Source organism: Macrobrachium rosenbergii, chromosome 6 (assembly GCF_040412425.1).
Source record: "Macrobrachium rosenbergii isolate ZJJX-2024 chromosome 6, ASM4041242v1, whole genome shotgun sequence".
NCBI classification, from domain to species: Eukaryota; Metazoa; Arthropoda; class Malacostraca; order Decapoda; family Palaemonidae; genus Macrobrachium; species Macrobrachium rosenbergii.
In genome coordinates this window covers 57,864,012-57,877,553 of record NC_089746.1, presented here as the reverse complement: position 1 = coordinate 57,877,553, position 13,542 = coordinate 57,864,012, and the positions used below count along the sequence as shown (strand labels likewise).

Below are 13,542 nucleotides of genomic sequence, written 5' to 3'. Positions count from 1 at the left end.
TACTCGTGCATGTATATATAAGGGAACAGTTGAGAACATCGCTGTATCGATAGCATGCATTTGCTTATGCGTCCAAGATACGTTACCGGCGTACATCTTTTGTTTCACGAGAACCATTGCCGGGGAAGGGAAAGGAAAGGAAAGAGTTGGGAGGCAGTATAGCAGGAGCATCCGAAAAGAGATGACAAGACCCCAAGAGGAAGGGAAGAATGGATAAGTGCCAGATGAAGCCCCAAGGAGGATGACAGTTGGGGCGGTTCATGAGAGTGAGGGAGGCCTCGGGTGGAAACGGGAGAGAGAGAGAGAGAGAGAGAGAGAGAGCGAGAGCGAGAGAGAGAGCTCGGTGCCAGTGGTGGAGTTGGGGATGATGCCTGGGGGCGCTTTTGGGGTTCTGGGCGAAGGGGTGTTTGTGACGGCGTCGGCATCGATGACTAGCAGCAGAAGCAGCAGCAGCAGAGTAGGGCGGAGAGCCAAAGGAGTTTTGGGGGGGTTTTAGAGGCTTCTCGCATCCATATAAAGAAAGTAGTTGGCACACACTGTCTTTTTAAACTCCTGACTACCCACAATCCTTACCTTTTACTCCCTCCTCTTTCCCCCCTCCTCCTCCTCCTCCCACCCATTCCGGACCTTTCTCTACATTCACCCTCCATGTGGGCGGCCCCATGCACCACCCATCGAGGTGCTTGTCTTGCCTTCCCTACAATGTAAACTCCTCGTGCTATGAATCTCCCTCCCCCTCTTTCTCCCCCCCCCCTCCTTCTCCTCCCCCTCCACCTTCATTCTTTTCCCTTGCTTCCTTCCTTCCTTCCTTTGTTCATTTCGAAGCCTCCTTTACCCACCTTCGACGGTTATCTGTGGCGGCATACCGAGAGAGAGACAGCCATCCGCTCTACAGATGTATCATATGGAGTTGTGTGTTAAAGATCCCTTGCCTATTTTGTTTAGATGATCTTGGCGATTCGCATTCTTGGCTGACTTTGAATTTCTTCGTGGGACATAGGAGTTTATAAATCAATAATGAATGTGTATTTTTCGATTTATTTCCTTGATATTGATGAGGAACTTTGGTTTTTTTTTCCAAGTTTCAAGTGCGTTAAAGGCATAGGTTTCTGTTATGCTACAGTAGATGATTTAAAGGTCTTTTTACACAAACAGGTTTCTGCTCTGCTACAGTAGATGATTTAAAGGTCTTTTTGCACGTCCTGATATTTTTAAGTGATTATGAACATTGACATGCAGCTCAGTATTAGTAAACAAATTTTAATATTGTCATTAAATATAGCCTAACCCACTCATGGACATTTTTGAGATCTTAAAGCCTTTCTTTGAATTACTTTCTCCGTGCTGTGCCGCGAGACTCGTGAGACCCGAGCATACCAAGAAACCTCAAGTATTGTGGGTAGGGTTGTTTCCCCTACCCCCGGGGCACGAAGCATATTGATTTTGGACAACACACTGTTGCCACCACACCAGCAAGCCTAGGAAAAAAATCACCTTGCTGTTTTGGCATGTACTGGGAGTTTTTGCATTTGGTAGCCGACTTAAACCGTTGAGGATTTTGAAGTCAGTTCTTTAGGGTGTCAAGACTATATTTTGGTTATTGTAATTATAATTTATGATGATACGAAATAAATTGTAATTAACTTCCAAAGCAAGCTCCAGTGGCATAGAATACTGTTGTGTGTTGTAGTAAAAATGAGGTAAGAAAGAGAAGCATAGTAAAATGCAGTCTTCAGCAGCAGAGAAGTGAAGTTATACTTAATGAAGAACAGCAGTTGAGAAATGAGAAAGATTAAGACAGTGCGGCAAGGGATTTAAAAGTGGCATTTCTGCCTCCCTCATACTTTCGCATCGGCGTTCATGAGTGTGCCAGGAAGACCGCTCCGCGGTTTTGTTTCTCTGTATTGTTTCTCGGTTTTGCAACGAAAAGTCGAAGAATATCTTGGCACTGGCCAATTTGAATTCTGCTTGATTTTTTACTACAGGAAATTAAGAATTTCTTGAAAATAATGTTATCATTTCGCAGGTGTTTAGCATAGTCTGTCTTTTGTGAATCCGGTTATAGATAGATAATACTAACAGGAAAAAACAAGAAAAAAATGCACCGAAGTTTCTTCGGCGCAACCGAGTTTTCTGTTCAGCGTATAATGCTGTATGAAACTCTCAGCTGCGGCCCATTAAGCTCTCAGCCGCGGCCCATGAAAATTTCAGCCACGGCCCGGTGGTGGCCTGTGTTGTTGGCATCTATAGCGGTGCCAGACGCACGATCATGGCTAACTTTAACTTTAAACAAAATAAAAACTACTGAGGCTAGAGGGCTGCAATTTGGTGTGTTTGATGATTGGAGGCTGGATGATCAACATACTAATTTGTAGCCCACTAGCTTCAGTAGTTTTTAAGATCTGAGAGCGGACAGAAAAAGTGCCGACGGACACACAAAGCCATCTCAATAGTTTTCTTTTACAGAAAACTAAAACCAGCAGTGACTAAACTGTAAACATGCTCCCTCTCTCTATCTGAGCGATGGCCTTTGGCATGGTGTCACCATTTGACATGAAACCATTCAATTATCCCAGCCACATATCCCTACGGCGGTGTTTCACCGAGGTTTTATGTAGGTATCGAACCAATTTTGTACTAATAAAATGATAGCGTTGGGTGTGTTTTTCACGCACTCTTTAGATGCATGTTTTTCTATATTTTCAGTTTGTGTTCTTTAATTTCACGTGTTTTGGAGGGGGAGGGTTGAAATTAAGAACGAGTGTTTGCGTCTCGTGATTGCCTTAACACTAATTTGACGGGGGAATCGTATCGCACATGTGAAGATTTCCTTTTATGCTGAATAGTCAAACCAATTTGGCGTTGCCAGCCATAGTCAGTGCGACACATGATTTAACTAAATCAATCAGTTGCTAAGTTGCCAAATTGAGCGGCTTCTTTGGCAGTAACAATTATCACAAAAACTAATTGTTCGGTAACTCGAGTTTGGTTTTTATGACCTCAGTAGATGCTTCATGTGAGGTTTACTTCGACACTTTAGGCTGTCGGTTTCAAGGTTGGTGAGTCTAGTCATTACAGTTCGAGGTTTTTCGTCCTTGAGGGGTGAAAGTGGAGTAAAACGCTAATCTTTCAGAATCGGGTGACCTAGGGCATTCTGCTTGATTGTCGGGCACCTGCTGAAGATTTTCAGAAATGCCAAGAATTCCAGGCTAGGAGAATATGATACTGGAACATGGAAAATTATTTACAGTAGTATTGCTGCCTTTTTGATTGCTTTCATGGTACTTTGACCTTGTAGTTATAATAAAAGTTCTTGAGTTATTACAGAAGGTATCACTGCAATTAGAAGTTATTCACCAGTATTGAACGGAGAGGCATATTGTCGCGATGTGGCTAACTGGAAATATATACATCCTTAATTTGATGTGAATATATCAATGGTTCTTCTTCTCTCTTGCTCCGGGTTCTTGATCGTTCTGTCGTTATTTCTCTCAAGGAAGAAACATTATCTAGATTTAGGGAAATATAAATTTATGAGAGAGAGAGAGAGAGAGAGAGAGAGAGAGAGAGAGAGAGAGAGAGAGAGAGAGAGAGAGAGAGACCTCTTCCTTTACCTTTAGAAACGTGCTTCTCATTTTACGTTCCTCAGTCAATATTTGAACACGGCTTCACCAAACAGACGGCTGATTGCTGGAGAGGCTTACAGCACTTGTCTCTGTGACCACAGTCTCTCTCTCTCTCTCTCTCTCTCTCTCTCTCTCTCTCTCTCTCTCTCTCTCTCTCTCTCTCCGGTTTTGATTCTCTTATTTTCCCTCACCCTTACCATCTATAACAGGAACCTCCTCTCCATGGAAGAAGTGCCCAGCCCACAATGAGGATGAAGCTGGATACAATATGATGCTCCATTAGCGCTTGTCTTCGTTTAGGCTTATTGACAATTTTCATTTTGCGCGCGCGCCCGCTTTAGCGGAGAGAGAGAGAGAGAGAGAGAGAGAGAGAGAGAGAGAGAGAGAGGCAGGCAGGCTTTGAGCAAACAGAGTGAATTTGTGAAAACATTCTGTGTAACTTGAGAACAAAAACCGAGTCTCGGATATTCTGGCGACGTTAATCCCTATTTAATTGCGAGGCTGATTATTTTCCCCAGGCCCCAACTCGATCTTATTCGCTAATGACATTGCACCTTTATTGACCTCCGAACTTTATAAAACATATAAGTGCTATTAGCGATGATAATATTCTGGCACTGATAATTACAGCTCATTTCACTTGTTCTGGATATTTTACCAATGGTATGGATTGCGTCCTCTCTCTCTCTCTCTCTCTCTCTCTCTCTCTCTCTCTCTCTCTCTCTCTCTCTCTCTCTTTCTCAATTCTGGTCCTTGTGGTAGCGCATCTAGTTCACAACTGGATGATCCACGTTCAATTCACGAACAGGAACCGGACGAGGAGGAACGAATGAGCACGAAACATAAAATTCAGTAAGCAGTTAATCACATACTTAATTTTTCGTCGACTGTTGTGGGTTACATTTGGATGGAGAGAGAGAGAGAGAGAGAGAGAGAGAGAGAGAGAGAGAGAGAGAGAGCGCATCCAAACGGGAGTGCCTCGACGAAATAATCTTTGCTCCACTGGATTGAAACCATTCATGAAAAATTCTCTCTCTCTCTCTCTCTCTCTCTCTCTCTCTCTCTCTCTCTCTCTCTCTCTCTCTCTCTCTCCACGAAGTGTATTGGTAGCACTCTTGGCTCACAACCAAGGAGACTTGGGTCCAGCCCCGGACGAGGAAGGAACGGTGTATGCTCATTACTTTTGACATTTCTGTTGTTCTAACCATGTAATCACATTTTTTTTTTTTTTGTCGAATTAGCCTTTCCTTATGATTATTGTCTCTCTGTTGACCTAAGCGTGTACCTGATTGTTGATCGACTGATAGGGGTCGCATCTGGGGTTGGAGAGGGTGAAGACGAGAAGGGAAAAAATATAAGAAAAACTGAAATTGCTCTCGTTAAATTATTCCTCTACCTTTTCATTGAAAATGAGATAACATCGACCAGGTGATAGTCTCTCTCTCTCTCTCTCTCTCTCTCTCTCTCTCTCTCTCTCTCTCTCTCTCTCTCTCCATTGACACAATAGTTCGTTTAATTTTTCTCGCTCCCCACTATTTGCCGAAATAATGATGTTTGAATTTCGAGTTTCTTGACTACTGGGATAAGCGATGCCAGAGGCAAACTTAATGGGACAAGGCTCGTATTACATAGAAGTGGGCTTTGTACTGTAGCTGAAGGATTCTTTGTGTGTGTGTGTTTTTTGTGTGTGTGTGTGTGTGTGTATGTTCGTAATGTAACGTGAAACCAACTCAGTCCTGTAGATTTTGTACAGTATTGCAAACCTTGACTATGAGTGGGTGTACAAAGATGCAAGCAGATTTATTTAAGCGACATGTTTATTTAAATTCATTATTGGCAGTGTTTTTAAGAGAGGTCGAAGAAATGGATTTCTCTCTCTCTCTCTCTCTCTCTCTCTCTCTCTCTCTCTCTCTCTCTCTCTCTCTCAGTTTAATTGATTGTGATATTACTCTTGAATCATTTTTCGGTAGAAGTGATAAGTGTACTCAACGTTTATAGATTCAGTCCCCGTAGGGAGTTAGTGCCGTCAGTGCACCTCATGTGGTGCACTGTAGGCATCACTTAAGGCTCTTTGCAGGATCCCTTCGCCCCCTAGCTGCAACCCCTTTCATTCCTTTCACTGTACCTCTGTTCATATTCTCGTCCTTCCGTCTTACTTTCCACACTCTCGTAACAATTGTTTCGTAGTGCAACTGCGAGGTTTTCCTCCTGTCACGCCTTTCAGATCTTTCGACTATCATTTTCCCTTTCAGCGCTGAGTGACCTCAAATGGTTCTTAGGTCCCAGCGCAAGGCTGTTAATCAGCCAGTGGTCTGGTAAAGTTCTATATTCCATTCCTGTGCGATTCAGTTCTCACATGCATCTCCTCTTTTCCGTTTTACAGGTATGGTGGAATTCGCAGTGAGAGCGTGGTAAATATCCGGACACATACAGTATGTTGATTTTTCTCTTTTGTTCTAGCATGATGATAACCATAGCTTCTCTTAGTCCTTTGCTCACAGTTAGAGAGCCATGTCAGTAGACTGAGATATCCTTTGCTGTTTTGAGTATTAGAGTATATACACGGGAATGTGAATGATACTGAATTTTTAGAAACGTCATTTCCTCGCTTTTAATGCAAAGATGATTCGAGTACTGGAAGTTTCATAAAGATTATATGTATGTGTGTGTGTGTGTGTATATATATATATATATATATATATATATATATATACAATATAACACACACATATACATATATAAATATACATATTTTATATATATATTATATATTTATACACATACGTGTATCCATACTTTTTTCTGTGTGTAACTGCAAGATTAGACTGTTTCTCGCCGATTATTTTGTGCTTAGTTCTTGGGTCTTTCTGTATAAGTTCGTGATTTTGATGTGATCTCAGAGCTTGATGTTTGTAATTTGCCTCAGCATTCTTATTTTAAATCAGATTGATGGGTTGAATTTCACTGGAAAGAAAAATGTCTACACTTTTGTAAAAAAAAAAAAAAAAAAAAAAAAAAAAGAACTAGTGTTTAGAGATGAATTAATTCTTTTGCACTCAGCAAAGTTGCAGTACATTGACGACTTTCCGTTGATATTTAACGTAATATTTTTTGTATGCAGTTGAGTGTTACAAAAAAAAAAGATGTTTGCAAAGTTAGTTTTCATGCTACGTTATTTATGTTGTTATTGTGAGTAACTGTTCTTTATTCTAGTATTTTTATAAAAGCAAAATAAGTTAACCTAAAACAAAGTTAGAGATGAATTAATTCTTTTGCACTCAGCAAAGTTGCCGTAAATTGACGACTTTCGTCCGTCGATATTTAACGTAGTATTTTTATGTACGAGTTGAGTATTACAAAAAAAAAAAAAAAAGATGCGGAAAAAAAAGATGTGTGTAAAGTTAGTTTTCATGCTACGGTATTTATGGTTTTAATTTGAATAATTGTAATTGTTCTTTATTCTAGTATGTTTAGAAATGCAAAATAATTTGGCCTAAAACAAAATTATCATGTAACGTAAAGTAATTGGTATATGAAAATTACGATGAACTAGTCGCCTACTGATATATATATCCAGTTTATTGCTATTTGCCTCAGCCGTCGCGCAGCATGCTATATATAGATTTTATTAGATGGTGAGATAGTAAGATGGCGGTTCAGAGGATCATACCAGCCACTTTAATTATTGTAAAGCAGCTGTAAAGTAATATTTTTTTATTATTGCAATTTAAGGAGGACATTTTCCCCAAGAGGCTGTTTTAGTGGAGACATTTTTATCCAACTGTGTATTGCAAGCTGTAGAGACGTGTGGTCTCAATGAAACTGTTTTATAGAATAGGAATCATAATGGTAGTTGCGTAAGGTTAGTACTTAAACCAGGTTATCATGAGATCTGTTTACAGAAAAAAGTCCAGAGCCACTCTGCATTAATTGACACGATGCTTTCCTTATATGCTAATTTGTCTAGAGGAGCGTATAAAAAACACCTCTTAGATTCCTTACTTATTTAATGGTGCTTCAGGTTGCTAAAATGTTTTTATAAACTCCATAATTCTATTCTCTCAAAAGTGAGCCCCTAATAATCCTTTTTGTGTTTAATCCAGGGTGGCCGGTAAATGCCGTGTTCAGTACAGAGCTAAACCACACCAGTATAGAGTTGTCAAAGTTTTCGTTCTGTTAGTAAAAAAAAAAATTAAATTAATAAAAATCAAGACGTCTTACTGCCAGACATCATTATCAGCATTCTCATTATTATTATTATTATTTTTTTTTTGTGTGTCACGCTGGCAAGTCTTTTGTCATCCATTGTGTTTACTTAAACTTGGTTTTTAGTTCCCCTTCATTTCGTCACGTGGCTTATTCTCGAGATCAATTAGCTGGCTTCCTGCCTTCCTCTCCTCCTTTGAACATATCTTAAAATAGCCCTTTCCCTTTAATTAGTGACTAATCCAGGTTTTTCTTTCCATTTATTTTCGCTTTCTCTCCTCTTTTATCCTCGCAAATGCAAGTTCATTTGTAATCGGAGCAGTTCGTTGCAACTCCCTTTATCCTCCTTCAGGCCCACGTTGCAGGTTCGTCCCTTTGTTCATCTTACGATTTTATCTCCTACGAAGCAATGGGAAACTGTCTTTTCACCATAAGGCAGCATTTCAAACCAGGCTTCTAACACTCCTGTTCGTGAGAGCTCTATTCTGCCCTACGTTTTTCCTTTCTGTTAAATTTAATCTTATTTCATTCATGTAAAGTTGGTTTTTTGCGCTCACTTCTGTTTTCGTGGTGAACAGATAATAAAGATTGATTTTTTTATTTTTATTTTTTTACAGTTTTTCACATATATTTCCAGAGGGACGATCCTTCAAGTTTTCCATTTAATCCCCCGTCATCTTTTGGTCCTTTTATCGTTAATATTAATTTCGATTTGCTTTTGCATAGGTCAGGACCCAACACCTTTGAAAGGCAGGTATACCCGTCTCGTCTCTGCACCTTAAAAGTCGTCTTGCCCCATTTCAAGGAGTTTGGAATTCATCTCTCTCTCTCTCTCTCTCTCTCTCTCTCTCTCTCTCTCTCTCTCTCTCTCTCTCTCTCTCTCTCTCTGCCAAGTAGGAGATTTTTGTATTTTAGCCGTCTTTTATATTAAAGATGTTGCATTGGAAGATTTCTTTTCGGTAATCCCTCGTGACTTAGGGATATGCAACTTCGCTTTTTGAAAGGCAATGAGTCGGGAAGAATTCGGCCCCAGGGGAATTCGCATCCTTTCTTTAAAACCCAGTGACCAGCAAATGGAATATGGCCCTTTTGCGGGCGTCCTTTGTGCGGGCCCAGTTTTACACGTACGTGGGTTGTTTAGCTGTGCAATGCCTTTGTTCCTCTTTCAGTTACTAGAGAATTCCGAGGCATTTGAGAGTGCTATAGCTATAGTCTGTGTGTACTGAACTGAACTGAATATAGAATTTAGGCCAAAGTGCTGAAACGGAAACTGACAGTAAAAGGTTCTAAAGGCGTAACAGGAGGAAAATCTTTGCGAATCAATTGTTGGGAGAGGGTGGAAAGTAAGACGGAAGAAAGAGAATACGAAAGGAGGTACAGTAAAAGGAACGAAAGGGGCTGCAGCTAGGGGCCGAAGGCACGCTGCAAAGAACCTTAAGTAATGCCTACAGTGCACCGCATGAGGTGAACTGACCGCACTACCCCTTACGAGGGTCTTTAATGTATTGTTTAAGGAGTCTTAGAAATTTAGGTCATTTTCAATTGAAGAAAACTTGATCAGTATGTAATCTCTCTCTCTCTCTCTCTCTCTCTCTCTCTCTCTCTCTCTCTCTCTCTCTCTCTCTCTCTCTGATCAATTCAAGATGAATCGCACTGGAATCAGTGAAACATATTGTATTTTCAATTAAAGAAATTTTATCAGTATGTAACAACTGTGTGTGTGTGTGTGTGTGGGTATGTGTGCGTGCGCAATCAAGAAGACACTTCAGAATGAATCGCACGGAAATCACTGAAACATATTGTAAACAGTTTGGCTATTTTCAGAACAACGGGGCCGGAAATTGCCCAGAGACTTGCAAGTAACGAGCGTCATTTACAATTTTTGTTCCTTGAAACAAGGGGTCGAAAATCTCCTACCCACCCCCACTGATACACACACACACACACACGCACACACGCACACATACACGAGATCTTCGCGGGTGCCAAAGCTTGGTAAGCCAAAAATATTCGAGCCCGCCAGAAAACGTAGCGAAAGACGCCGAGACAGTTATATATTTCTGTTTGTAAAACAATAAAGCAGCTTCAGAAAGATAGTAGAGCCTGTCGGGTTCTTTCCCTTATCTTGTTTACACGTATGTGATCAAAGTATTTGATGCTACTTGCGCGGAATTACGTGGGAGATTATGATGCATAAAATTATTCATATTTTTATCTCCGCAGGCATTATTTTAGGTTCTTTGCAGCGTCCCTTCGGCCCTTAGCTGCAACGCCTTTCATTCCTTATACTGTACCGCCTCCGTTCACAGGTTCATATTCTCTTTCTTCCGTCTTACTTTCCACTCTCTCTGACAATTGCTTCGTAGTGCAACTGCGAGGTTTTCCTCCTGTTACACCTTTCAAACCTTTTTTACTGTCGGTTTCCGTTTCAGCGCTGAATGACCTGATGGGTCCCAGCGCTTGGCCTTTGGCCTAAATTCTGTTCTGTTTATGTTTATCATTTATTTTGTGAGTGCGAGAGCTGTTAATCAGCTCAGTGGTCTGATAAAACTGAGGTACACTTTTTTTTTTTTTGAGTGCTTAAGCATTCGTATAGTGGAATACATAATCCATTAACTTTGAATGCAGGCATCCACGGCAAACAAAGAAGAAAATAGTAATCATTTGAAGGATGCATGTACTAACAAATGAAGATAATGCACGCATGAACAGCAGTGTGTCACAAAACCCCGAACCAAAATGGGAAGGAAGGTGTAAACGTCAGAAGCGTTTACGTAAACGTGTACACTTGAAAGTCACATGTTATTCCATAGAGTAGGTGCAATTTCCCGTCGTCGATGTTTGGGTAACCCAAACCACTGCAAAATGGAACCACAAAGATATTTCGTTCCGAAAAACTATTGAAATCACTTGAATCGTGTTACTTTCGTTAATGGCAGATAACACAGTGAAGGGGGAAAACGCACGAATTATGTTGGTGTCAGCGTTTTAGTTACCTTATTGACAAAATAGGGGAAGCTATTGTAGCCATGAACCTACAAAAGTTTTACAACATTTCTCAGTATGATGTAAAACTTATTCGATTGATAATACAAGATGCCATTATGCTGTTATTTTGTTCATCGTTATTGATCTCGTGTAGCAGCTTCTATTTGCCTCTTGGCATTTGTGAATATTCAGGATACGATCCTCGTTTTTCCTGGAATTGTACAAGAGCCAGTCTTGTCTTGTTTGAGCTGGTATCGCCGACGTTTTTGATGACGTCACTCATTGTCACAGCTTGTAGGGACTTCCCTGCTTGTGAGAGTGATAATAATGATGGTATTATGCGACTTATGTTCTTACGCACCTCACTTGGACTCATTACCACTCACACCAGGCCGTGCTAGGATTTGGGCAAGCTGCATTAAACGCCCACCTGTTGTAAAGGCAAGCCGTTACCTTTATGCAAAACTCAGTTTTTATTTTTAGTAGTTGTGAGGTGTAGATACACGACGGGAACTTGCAGACACGATATTAGAAGTTAAAAGTAAGTTGTCGTTACTTGTAAAAAAATGAAAATATTTGAGAATGTATGTATATATGTGTGTGTGTGTGTATATATATATATATATATATATATATATATATATATATATATATATAAATATATATATATATATATATATATATATATATATATATATATATATATATATATATATATATATATATATATATAAATATAAACATACGTACACACACATATACTATATTATATAGGAGTGACAAGTCGACTTCTTTGATTATCTATAAATTTAGGATGAAATGGGTCTGCAATAAAAATCTTTGTATTTCTCCTCGAACGTTGTACCTTTATGATTATTTCAGATTTCTGTCAGTGATTATGAATTTTACATTCACTCCTTTCAGGACATGACCTTTGAAAAGTGAATAATGGCCATGGAAATGGTATTAAAGAACACTATAATCCGTGCTTTATCGTTAATGAACAGACAGTCAGTAAAAATGACTTTTGGGCTTATTATAGGCCTTATTATGACTTAATGCCGCATGTACTAAGCTGCCAGGGTTTGTTGCAAGGTTTGTTATAATAACAAACCAGCTGGTAGTGTCAGTTCGTATGCCCAGACCTCCCTCCATTTTATGCGCGCAAGCGACCGGCCTACTTCTGTAAGCTCTCGTAAAAAATCGGGATCGGAACTGCTTCGAGATCTTTTATTGCCAAGAGAATATAAATGTCCCTGTTAACGCGTCTCTCTCTCTCTCTCTCTCTCTCTCTCTCTCTCTCTCTCTCTCTCTCTCTCTCCGCGTCATTATTTCTGCAAAGCGATAAAGGAGGTCTATGGCATTATTCCCTTTTGAAACACTGTTCTCGCAAGTAGGCTGTGACGTCAGTATTGAAATTTGTACTGTTATCTTTGGAGGTCCTCACCTTTCGACGTCTTAGGATTTAGCATCCGATTGGGAAAGACAGGCTGACCACCCTTCCTGAACCTCATGTTCTCGTATTGAATCTTCCTGACGGGTAGAATTTTGATAATCGTATAGTGTTCTGCTGAAGATCCTTTAGTTTTTCTTCACTCTCTCGTTATGCATTCAACTGGAAGAATATTATTTTTGCAGACCATGTAATATGTCATGAACTAACATATATGGACTTTTTTTTTATGGATTTTAATTAGGTTATATACGTATGAAATTGTTTGGCATTTGAACGTGTTTTTTCCGTGTGTTCTGATATGCTTTTACCTTATATGGAAGAATGAAATTTTAGAGTTTTGAATAGTTGACGTCTGTAAAAAAACTGATTTGCCGTTTGTATGCGCGCATACAAAGTCGTGTATGTCATACTGCAGTTACATGTATATATGGGCTGAATAACCTATATCCCCAAGTCCAGCCCTGCTTAAAAATAAGGCTGGAAGTAAACGAGGGTGTCCAAAGTTACCCCCCGTCATGGCCTCAAATATTAATGTTGCTCTTTCCAGCATAAGTTGTAATTAGAATCGAACGCTCTCGTTAGTGGCAGTTCTCCTTTAACACTGACCTATAATCTGTCATACGTATTCACTGCATACACAGATTCGATAGGGGGCTCGCTCGCCTGCTCATTAATTATGCAGGAAACCATTTGGACAGAATACGGGTTTTCGGGGCTTTTACAATTGCGAAGATGAAACACGTTTCGGATGTCCCCCTTCCAGAATGAGCCGTCGGCCGGTGACAGAATATGATGTGGAATTCGTGGAGGCCGTCTGGAGAGTTGTGATTGCTTAGTTAAGTGGTCTTGGATAAGACATCGCGTACGCTCCAGTCATCGTGATCATTATTAAACGTATGGTGCAGTTATAGTTTTTAGCAAAATGCACACAAGTTTGGAAGGATGTATGATCTTTATTTTATGTACTGCATATTCTTATTATTATTATTATTATTATTATTATTATTATTATTATTATTATTATTATTTGAAATGAAAAATAAGCCAACCTTCATATGGAAGAACACTAAAAAATCCTTTAGCTTGCAGTGCAATCCTTTACGGAATACACGGTAGTGTCAGTGTAGGGAAACAATAATTGATTGGCTCCGCTTATTGATCTGAAAAGAGGAAAAGAAAAGATATTATTACTTGGCGAAGTCCACGTCATCACAATAAGCTCCAAGGAATGACCTGATTTCATTATGGAAATGGGATGGAGTCGCA

General features: G+C 39.8%; 1 protein-coding gene across 41 annotated transcripts in view; it reads left to right on the top strand.

The window, feature by feature from the left end:
- Window positions 1–13,542, top strand: part of PMCA (plasma membrane calcium-transporting ATPase 3) — a 476,515-nt gene that overhangs the window by 292,985 nt on the left and 169,988 nt on the right. For 12 of the 41 annotated variants that reach the window (XR_010853417.1, XR_010853401.1, XR_010853402.1 and 9 more), the window contains one exon: window positions 6,010–6,058. The exons of 22 other annotated variants lie outside the window; for them this stretch is intronic. The gene's annotated coding sequence lies outside the window, so the exon portion shown is untranslated. The remainder of the gene's footprint in view (window positions 1–6,009; window positions 6,059–13,542) is intronic. 7 more of the 41 variants (XR_010853408.1, XR_010853411.1, XR_010853412.1 and 4 more) reach the window with 1 other exon arrangement.